Source organism: Equus asinus, chromosome 9, assembly GCF_041296235.1.
Source record: "Equus asinus isolate D_3611 breed Donkey chromosome 9, EquAss-T2T_v2, whole genome shotgun sequence".
Lineage (NCBI taxonomy): Eukaryota > Metazoa > Chordata > Mammalia > Perissodactyla > Equidae > Equus > Equus asinus.
Genome location: NC_091798.1, coordinates 94670399 through 94680356, shown reverse-complemented (window position 1 = coordinate 94680356; position 9958 = coordinate 94670399). Strand labels below are relative to the sequence as shown.

The 9958-nt window shown below is 45.3% G+C and overlaps 1 long non-coding RNA gene across 1 annotated transcript; it reads left to right on the top strand.

The window, feature by feature from the left end:
* The first annotated feature begins 430 nt into the window (after positions 1-430).
* On the top strand, positions 431-7812 carry LOC139046238 (uncharacterized). Its single transcript, XR_011506066.1, has 3 exons — positions 431-651; positions 1265-1491; positions 6631-7812. It is a non-coding gene; the product is annotated as an uncharacterized lncRNA (long non-coding RNA).
* Positions 7813-9958: the final 2146 nt, after the last annotated feature.

Here is a 9958-nt window from a genome sequence, read left to right as displayed (position 1 = left end):
GTCACGAGTCTCGCCAGGCTTTGCCTTCCTTTAACACGCACCCTGAGGGAGGCAAGGCCCCACTTGTGAGGTGCTTTGAAGCCGACAAACCAGAGGCCTCAGAGTGATGTGAGCAGAGGCGCTCAGCTGGGCAGATGAGCTGAGTGACCGGCGTTCGAAGCAGCTGTCAGTGCCGAGAAGGCGGCCTGCACAGAGGGGCCAGCCAAAAATAATGAGGGAGGGGAAAGAACAAAGAGAAGAAAAGAAAAGAAAGAAAAACCAGGCAGGGCAGGGCCAGGGTCACTTGGGTTTCCTCTGGTCTCACCTCCTCCCACTCCTCCTCCACCCAGTCCTCAAACAACCCTCTCCTGCCTCCTCCAAAAGAAAAGTTAAAAGCTTTCTTTTGGAAAGACTAGTTTGCTTAGACTGCCACTGTTTACCTTTGGTAGGACAGCCATTGGTGGCGAGTTCAAACACAGGAAAAGGCCTCTGGTTACAGGAAGAGCTGCAGACGGCCGGGAGACTTGCTGCGATGCTGCTGGGGTGGCACCGTCCCTTCCCGGTGTGCAGCCCTGGCCTACGACGTGGTGCGGCCCTCGCCTCCAGCCTCCAGCCGCTTCTTGGACCGTGCCTCTGCTCCATCCCTCAGGCCACTGATCCTGAAGCACAAAGGTGGGGAGGGCTGGGGTGGGTGGGCAGGGAAGGGGAACAAAAAGAGGAAAAGGGGCTTACCTCACAAACAAAAACACCAGAACCTTATTTCCAGTCTAGTGTGGAAAATATAATTACAACAAGCCGCAAACTTTGGGTTTATATGTGGGGCTGAGTGGGGAGGGTTCTTATTTGTTTCCAATCATTAAAAGCAGCCTCCGTGAACTACAGAGGCCACATTTGCCAAAAGGAGGCCACAACTCTGCTCTGGAAAGCTGCTTTTTCTACAGCTCCCTCCAGCACGGGGTATTTGTGAGAGGGAAGGGAAGAATCGTCTTCTTGCTTTTCAAAGCACTCGCTCAGGAGACCTGCCTGCCCTGAGAAGACGCTGGCTGAACCGGGAGAGAAAGGAAGAAAATCATGCCCGGGAAACAAATGCTGTCAAACAACCAGCATCTTCTGGGTCTTCCCCATCCCCCCAATTCCTTTCCTCTAATTCCACTTCAGAAATTCCCCTGGCTTCAAGCAGCGCTCCGCTCTCTGCTCCGGCTGTTCTCAAGTTTACCATGAGCATCTCACTTCTCTCTTTCCCTGATTCTAGGGTTATTTGTGTCAAAATCTTTCTGTCTTCCAGAGAGGCCAGAGCATCCTGCCTCCTCCAGACTCTTGCCCAACCAAAATGGAAATGGGGAGCCGCTAATCTCCTCTCCAGCCACCGGGGCCATCTTACCTGACACTCGCCGTCCGTGAGCTCCTTGACACGGGATGTGCCACGTGGTGAAAAGCTGTGATTTCTTCTCCAGTGAAAATTTCCCCCCAGAACTTGAAGTTCAGCAAATTTTGGCTGCAGTATTTTACTTGGTGTGGAACAAATCTGTGGCACAACCTTTGGGTTCTTTCAAGATTTTTCTCCTTAACTTTGGTTGTTAGCAGTTTGACTCTGACATGCCTAGGTGTGCATGTGTGTGTGTGTGTGTTTAAATCTGTTCTGTGTGAAGTTTACTCTGCTTCCTAAATGTGTATATTTATCCCTTTCTCCAAATTTGTAAAATTTTCATCTATTCTTTTTTTCAAATATTCTTTACTGCCCCATTTTTCTCTCTTCTCCTTCAGCAACTCCAATTGCACATATATTAGACCTTTGGATATTGTCCACAGTTCCCTGAGGGTCTGCTCATTTTTTTCAATCTCTCTTCTCTGTTCTTCATATTGGGTCATTTCTATTGAACTATTTTGAAGTTCACTGATTTTTTTCTCCTGTTCCCTCTATTCTCTTGTCAAGCTCAATCCGTAAGTTTTTTTAGATATCATAATTTTCATTGGTTCATTTTTTAAAAAACAGTTTTTTAGAATCACTTTCTGATCTATCACTACACCTCATCTATGAAATATCCATATGAAGAAGGGTGGGATGCTTTTCTTAGTCCTATTTTATATCTAGAGGAACCAAGGAGTTGAGGGGGTAAGCAGATTTGTCAAGACCAGAGAGGCAGTAATAAATAGAGCCAAGATATATAATATATAGCATGTAAGATGGTGGAGGATGATGGAGAAAAGAGAAGGACAGGAGGAGATTAAGAAGCATGGGAAGGAGGGGGAGTTTGCAGTTTCAAATAGTGTGTTTAGGGAAAGCCTCATTGAGAAGGTAAGCGTGGAGAAAACATTGAAAAACGCAAGAGAAGGGGAGAGGCTTTCATTCAGTGGGAAGAGCAAGTGCCCCTAGTAGGATGTGATGTTATGTATGCATGTTATCTATGGATCACTGGATCTGCCATTATATTTTTATGAGTTGGTGGGGCACAAGTTTATCATACTGAATCCCAAAGGTCAAAAGTAGTCATGACTTAAAATTATCTTATGAACTATTGCATGTCATATCAGATTGGGTCCTTTGAAAGGATTTGATAAGTGCTACATAATAAGTTTGGTTCTGTAGGATATAGTCCATCCTTGTCATATGTAAAGTGCTTTACAGAGACTAAGAAATTCATAAACATGAAGTAGAAATAGAAGACTATGAAAAACTTCCTTTCCTCTGATGAATACACAAATTGTAATGTCTACTCCCAGTAAGTGATGACTAGGAAATTTGCACCAACTTTCCCGCCAAGGAAACCTAAAGAACTGGATAAAATATTAAAAATACCTTCTTAAAAGCACCAAAATGTTAACAAGGTCATGAGGAGTTTCAAAGACAAAATATAGAAGAGGAGACCCAGAGAAAAAGACTGATATTCAAATTTGATTTTGCCCCAAGGCCATTTGCCAATCCTAAAGAAACAGCTGCAAAACTGGGCTGTTCTCTTGACAAATGCCTGGGGCTGGATGGGAGGTAACAGGCAAGACCTACAACCCAACAGAGGTGAGGATTCTAATGGACCCCCCACTTTAACTGGGACCCTAAAGACTTGCAGCTTCACGGAAGGTGACTGATGAGTAGATCAATGCCTGGAAAGGATGTCCTTCTAATTCTGTGTCGTCCAGGTGCTCCGGGGAACCTCCAGCCTTTACTTGGTTTGAGATGGATCCAGACAGGAGCCCCTCAGGTGTCTGGCAGAGGCAAAAGAAAATCTTCTCTGGAAGAAGACACTCTCATGCTAAACCTCAAATTATTCTTTAGAGATAATTTTTAAAATACAATGTCCAACACACCGTCAAAAATTGCCAGTCATACAGGGAAACAAACACATAGAGCAAGAACCAGGAGAGACAATAGATAATTTGAATAGGCCCATGGGCACTGGAGATAGTGTCTGTTGGCATTATTAGCCACAGACCAAAAAACCACCTTGCTTCTTCACTTGGTGTGAAGAAGAGAGACGGAGACTCTGTGTTTGAAGAGGAGAGAACCAAAGGCAATGTTTTAAGATATAACAGCTGAGATTATTCAGAACAAATGAAAGACATCAACCCATTGATTCAAGAAGCCTAATAGATTCTATGCAGTATATCCATATAGCACGCCCACACACATCATAGTAAAACCATAGGAAGCCAAGGAAACTGAACTGCGTCTATGCCATATATTAAAAATAAATATATTATATATATATATGTATCAATAATGAAAATGAATAAAGACTTTTTTAAAATGAGAGAGCTTGGGAAATTCTAAAAGATGTGTTTCAGGATGAACTAAAATGATCCAAATAGAAAGTCTGAAATGCAGGAAAAATGAAGAGCAAAAAAACAATGTCTTGTGGAACTTAAAAATTAGATAGAATTTAAAATTTTGACAACTACAGCAAATGAGTTAGAATGTGGCTGAATGGGTTAAAGTGTTCTTATCTTTCCGAATTGTGTAGGCCAATGATAAAGATTAGCATTTATATTAGATCTGGATATGTTAACAATGTAAGGTTAAAAATAAAATAATAAATAGCAAAAACATAGTTTTTAAGCTAACCACTAGAAGAAGAGATAATTAGTGTAAATCTTCCAAAATAGTAAAGGGGAAAAAATAATGATAAGCAAATCTTAGTCAATCCAGAAGAAGTCAGGAAACAAAAGAAAAAGAATCATGCAAGAGGTAGGACACGTCGAAATCATGAAATAAGATGACAGATTTGAACTCAAATGTATCGGTAATTACATTAAATAGAAAAGGACCAGCCTGACTATGAGTGGCCAAGTGCACATCGGGGGGCTGCAAGGAATTTTAGAGGGTACTGGGCCGAGGGTGCGAGGCCTGAGTACACGTGCTGTAGTAGTGGTCAGCTAACCACGGACTTCTCAGAAGTTCCCCCAGGAAATGAAGACATTAGGTTGGATAATGAGTGAGCCTCATTCAGCCCTTATAGACACAGAAACTGCTCTCATGACCCCTTCTCAGAGGTCCAGGTCTTAAGATAGCCTCTTGTTGCTAAGGGCTGTCATGTTCCCAGAAGGAAGGGGCGCCCTCTGCTGAGATTTAAATTGAATTCTCTTAGCCTCTGTCGGCTACAGGGCAAGACACGTGAGATGGCATAGGGAAATGGTGTGTGTTAACAGGCGGCCGCCACAGTTAAGGGTAGAGTAGACACCCCATTAAACGACTGCTCATCTTCTTGCAGGATCTCCAACAACGATTGACTTGAGTTGGCAAATGAAAAATGCAACTCATTGGTCTCTAAAGAAGGATGGGCAGAACTTCCAAAGCTATTTAGATTTATCAACATTTAATATACCTCATGACACTGGTGCCCTCACTTAGTCCATACGTAGGATAGTCACAGGTCACAAACAGAGCTGGCGGGAACCTGAGGGAAAACTGGGAATTTCACACCGGGAAACGGTTGACCCTCATTCCTTCACTGGCTTTCAGTGTCTTGTGGCATAATACAGCTTGTATGTTGCCAGCTGACAATTTGGACACTTGGCTTAAAAAGATCCCTGCCAAGAAAATTACAAACTGAATAGAATATTAATAGTGCAAGCTCAAGCAAAGAACAAGAAAATGGCAGTACTGACATTTCCCTACTCCTTCAGCCATATCACAAAGTAAAAACGATAGTCTAATCACATCTGCAAAGAAGCTGCCGGAAATACTAAACACTATCAAGCTTTTTGAAGTATAGATTTGTACTCTGGGTCATCAACGCAAACCTCAGCTGATAGCTGATATCAGTTCATGATAGAATGGGGCCATCATAATTTGCAGGAACCTTAAAATGTTTATTTTAAAAAAGGTTTATTACATTTTTTTCCATCCTTTTAAAATGTCTTTTGTATGTGTTTTATAACGAACTAACACAGCTTGTGTGAATAATTAGTAAACAAACCATCAAATAGACAAACAAGCAAACAAATAAATCTGGAGACCCCAGGCCTAGTTAAAAACCAGATCCCTCAGGTGACCTTGAGGTGACATGAATCCTGGAGCTCCCCAGGAACTGAGCAGCTGCAAGTCCTTGGACCGGAAAGGGTGAGCACTGTGCTGTCGTGACTGAAGTCAGACAGACTCCAGTTCTAGTCGGTGCCTCTCCAGGCAAGTGGAACACATCTAGCCGTCGCTGGGTGGTCAGGTAGAGCTATTTCAGTCCCACTTCTCTGGCTGGAGCTACTGTCCCAGCACCCATGTCACTCAGGGAAGCTGGTCTGCCGCCATGCATGGAGATCGCTCGGCCCCCATTTCCAAAGGAACTTGACAGAGCCCATCTTCCACATCCCGTGACTCTACCTTTCCGAACCTTTGCTATTTTTAACTTTAAAAGGAGACTTTTTCTTTAATTTATGAGTATGTGTGATACTGTGATTTATAACAAGAAATACATATATTTTCGGCTTCATTCACTGTTTCTGACAGAGCTCCTAAAACTCTTGGAATCTCTTAAGTGAGGAGAGCACAAGGTTCTTTTGTTATGTTAATGAGATGACTTTTGGATGGCACCTAAGGACTGGACCTGATTGTCACCCCCAGGAGGGGAGAGGGGCTGGAGGTTGAATCAATAGCCAATGGTAAAGGCTTTAGTTAATCATGCCTAGGTAATGGAGCCTCCGTAAAAACCCTGACGGCCTGGCTTCAGAGAGCTCCCGGGAGAGGGGCGCCTGGGGAGGGCCCTTTGCCCAGACCTTGTCCTGTAGCTCTCCCATCCGGCTATTCCAGAGTTAAACCCTGTTACAGTAAACTAGTAATCTGGTGAGTACACTGGTTTCCTGAGTTCTGTGAGCTGCTCTAGCAAATTAGCCAACCCCGAAGAGGGGTGGTGGGCACCTCTGATCTATGGCAGTTTGGTCAGAAGCACAGGTGACAACCTGGACTTGCACTTGGTGCCTGAAAAGGACAGACAGAGCGCAGTCTTGTAGGACTGAGCCCTTGCCCTGTGGGATGTGACGCCATCTCCAGGTAAACAGTGTCAGAACTGAGTTGAATTGTAGGACACCCAGCTGCTGTCCAGAGAATTGCTTGGTGACATGTAGAAACCCTCCACACAGATTGGAGTTGGGGGCTAAACCCTTTAGTATGACATGGATTTTTTAATGTTTTATGTCCCTTTTGCATCACCATTTCTGTCTTTGCAGTAGAGCAGGGAGAAATATTCCTGTGATTGCTCTGCTATCTCCACTCAAAATCTCTGGACCTTCGTGGGAAAAGTCAACCAGCCGAAGCCTCCACGGGCTCACTGAGCTTCACGGGCACCACAGCAAGGTGCTGCTGCGCCAGGTCCCCTGCGGAGGACGCGGGGCTCACTCCGCTTCTCCACATCGAGCTCTGGGATTTTATTTGCTTTGTTTGTCTATGTGTGTAAAGTTGCTTGTGTATTTATTAAGCTTATTTATTTATTAAGTCACCTGGGGATACAAATATAATACCATCTCTTCTGTGTTTCAAACGAAGTCAGCTCAGCTGCAATATCGGCGTGTCGTGGTGCCTTCAAGACCCATGCGCTCTCCGTGGACCATCCAAGAACCTCAGGGGTTGTTTGGTGCAAAATAGCCATGCCTCCCTGCATGGTCCTGGTTCTTCTCTCCCCAACAGATGTGTCCCTCCAGATCGCTCCAGCCATCCAGTGTCCGGTTACGCAGCCAATGAGTGGTGAGCATGGGCTACGTGACCCAGTTCTGGCCAATTAGACATGGGATCGGGGCCGACGGGGAGACTTCTGGGAAGGATTTCCTCACTTTAATAAAAGCCCCCTTGTGTTTCCTTGGATGCTGAAGATGTCTGCATGTGACTCTGGGGCTTCCAGAGGTGTACATCCATTCACCTTGAGAGCAGAGTGGGAAGGGAGAAGCACCAGATCCTCAGGCCACCACCCAGCCAGTGTATCAACACCCCTGCCTCCCAGCCGTGAACTGGTTGCTCTGTGAGATGACACATTTCTTTATTCTTTACACCACTTTGAGTTGAGTTTCCTGTTACTTGAACACTGAAGCGTCCTAGCTGGGAACACCTGCTTCCAAACGGCCCAGCAGCGAGGATGGGACATCTAGGCCAGTGCCGGACATGGGAATACAATGCAAGCCACAAGTATGGGCCACATGTGTCATTTAATTGTTTCTTAGTAGCCACATTAAGATGAAATTAATTTCAATAATATATATTTAACCTAATACATGCAAAATATTATCATTTTGACATGTAATCAATGTAAAAATTGCTGAGATATTTTATAATCTTTTTTTAATATGTCTTCAAAATCCAGTGTGCATTTTGCACCTGCAGTGCATATCTCTATTCAGACCAGCCACATTTCAAGAGCTCAAAGCCGTGTGTGGTTAGTGGCTGCTGATCTAGACGGTTCTCTGGCGGGCTGCTTTGGGGCCTGGGTTGCCCGTCTCCCTGGGGCTTTCAGGGTTGGACGTGGGCCAGGTGGGGCCCTCTGCTGGGGCTCCCAAGACAAGCATTTTGGTTGAGCCCCTTATGCCTGGAGAGTTGGGGGTGCACTCAAGCGTTGGCCACATGCTGCACTGGACCAGCTCTCTGCGCAGGGACATCCAGGCCTGGTTTGCAGCCCAGGTCACCAGCCAGGCCCTCACCCCTCCTTGGGGATTATCCTGAGAGAGTCCTCCATGTCTCTTCCCGCTGGTGTACTTCAATCAGATCCACATTGAACTTGAAAATAGAAGAGATCTTATCTCTCTCTTCCCAGAAGTCATCTTCACCTCCATCCCTACAAATTTTTAACTCTTTATGGATCACCTCTGCATAACAAGGGCCAGTGAGATGAGCAGTAAACATTTTTTTTAAGACCATAAATGCCATTTACCTCCCAAGATGTCAGGTGGCTACTCACCTCTTGTTTGATCGTTGAGAGGGGACACTTAAGACCCAGGCAGGGAAAGAAGTCAGTAGCTACTTTTAAAAGGAAGCTTTTCTGGCTCAAGTTCCATCTAACCAGCTAAAAAAACAAAACCAAAAGACCCCACAAAAACAAACAAACAAAAACTTTCATATTTTCTCTCAGTTAGGGATTTGAAAGAGTGAGTAAGTAGACGTAGTGGGTGCCTGGTGAAGTGTAACTTTATTGTTTTTATAATAGCTGAAAAGCTATTGCTGATTGCTTCCAGAAAGGCACCCCTGTCATGGCAGTAACAGAGGCAAGGGCAGGGAAAGATGAGGCCTGCTGGAGGAGTGAACAAGTTCCACAGTTCTTTCTCCATGAGATGTTTAGAAGCAAGCCTGGCCCTTTGGGCTGAGTAGGCTCCAGGGGTATTTTTGGACAGTTCCAAGGTCAGAATGAGGGGCGGTCTAGAGAGGGATGTCGGGTGTTCTCTGAATTAGCGCTGGTTAGGTTGGGGAGGGGTGAGGCGGGCTCAAATGATTATTCTGAACACTAAAACTGAGTCTTAACCTCGTTTGTGAACGTGGTAGACCATAGCAGGTACAGCAGAATAAACACACCAGTTATCGGCGGTCTGGAAGTGCTGACACTGGCTTTAATGGCAACCACAATTTTAGGTCTCCTTCTACGTGGAATGTGCACAACTAGGACGGACTATGACAATGGTTCTCAAATTTTCCAGTTTTTAGAATCACCTGCAAGCTTTTAAAAATCCCACTGCCCAGGCTGTGGTCCAGACCAACTCAACCAGCATCTCTGCAGAAGGGACCCCGGCACCAGCATTTCCAAAGGTCCCCAGATGATCGCTACATGCAGCCAGGTTTGAGAACAAGTGGGTTGTGAAATTAATGATGTTCGTTGTTAACAAATACTTTAAAACATGTTAATACCTAAGTAGTTTAATGAAGGCTGTCCGGGTGAAGTTGATGTTGACTGTGCTCAACAATCCTTCTCCCGTCTTCTTTTCCAACAGAGCCCTCGTTGTGCTCAGTGTCCTCTGAGTGGCCGTGTGCTTCAAAGAATAAATCACGATTGGCCTTTCCTTTGTGGTCAAGGTGGAAGGTTTGGGGGCTACACGTCGTGAATGAGGATGGTATCCCTCAGTGTACTTGCTGAAGCCTGACGTTCGGAAAAAGCCAGTAATACTCTCGCAGCGGAAGCAGAGAAGGTTGAGAGAAGGAAGTGCCTCCTTGTTCAATGCGGGTGGAAAGATGCCAGTAACGAGTGTGTTCTGTCCAGTGTGATGATAATGGACGTAAGAACCAGTCATGACGTTGCACACATGGTTCTGAGAAGGGCATGTGCTCCCAGAGAGTGACTTGTTACTCTGTTAGCTTTGTCCTCTCCTCCCCTAGTCTGCTGTCTGGGGTGGCTAGTAACATTCCTTCAACAGGAGAGCTGCTTGAAATTCCTGCCTCTTAGAGTGAGGCTGGCTGCTTCTGCCCGCAGGGTGAACCAATTACCAGGCAGCGAAAACGTGCCCAGAGGGGCAGCTTCCTGAGGAGAAGGCACTGAAAGCCCAGCCCAGCACGTAGGACAGGCAGCTCCCGGGGTCTGCGTTTGCC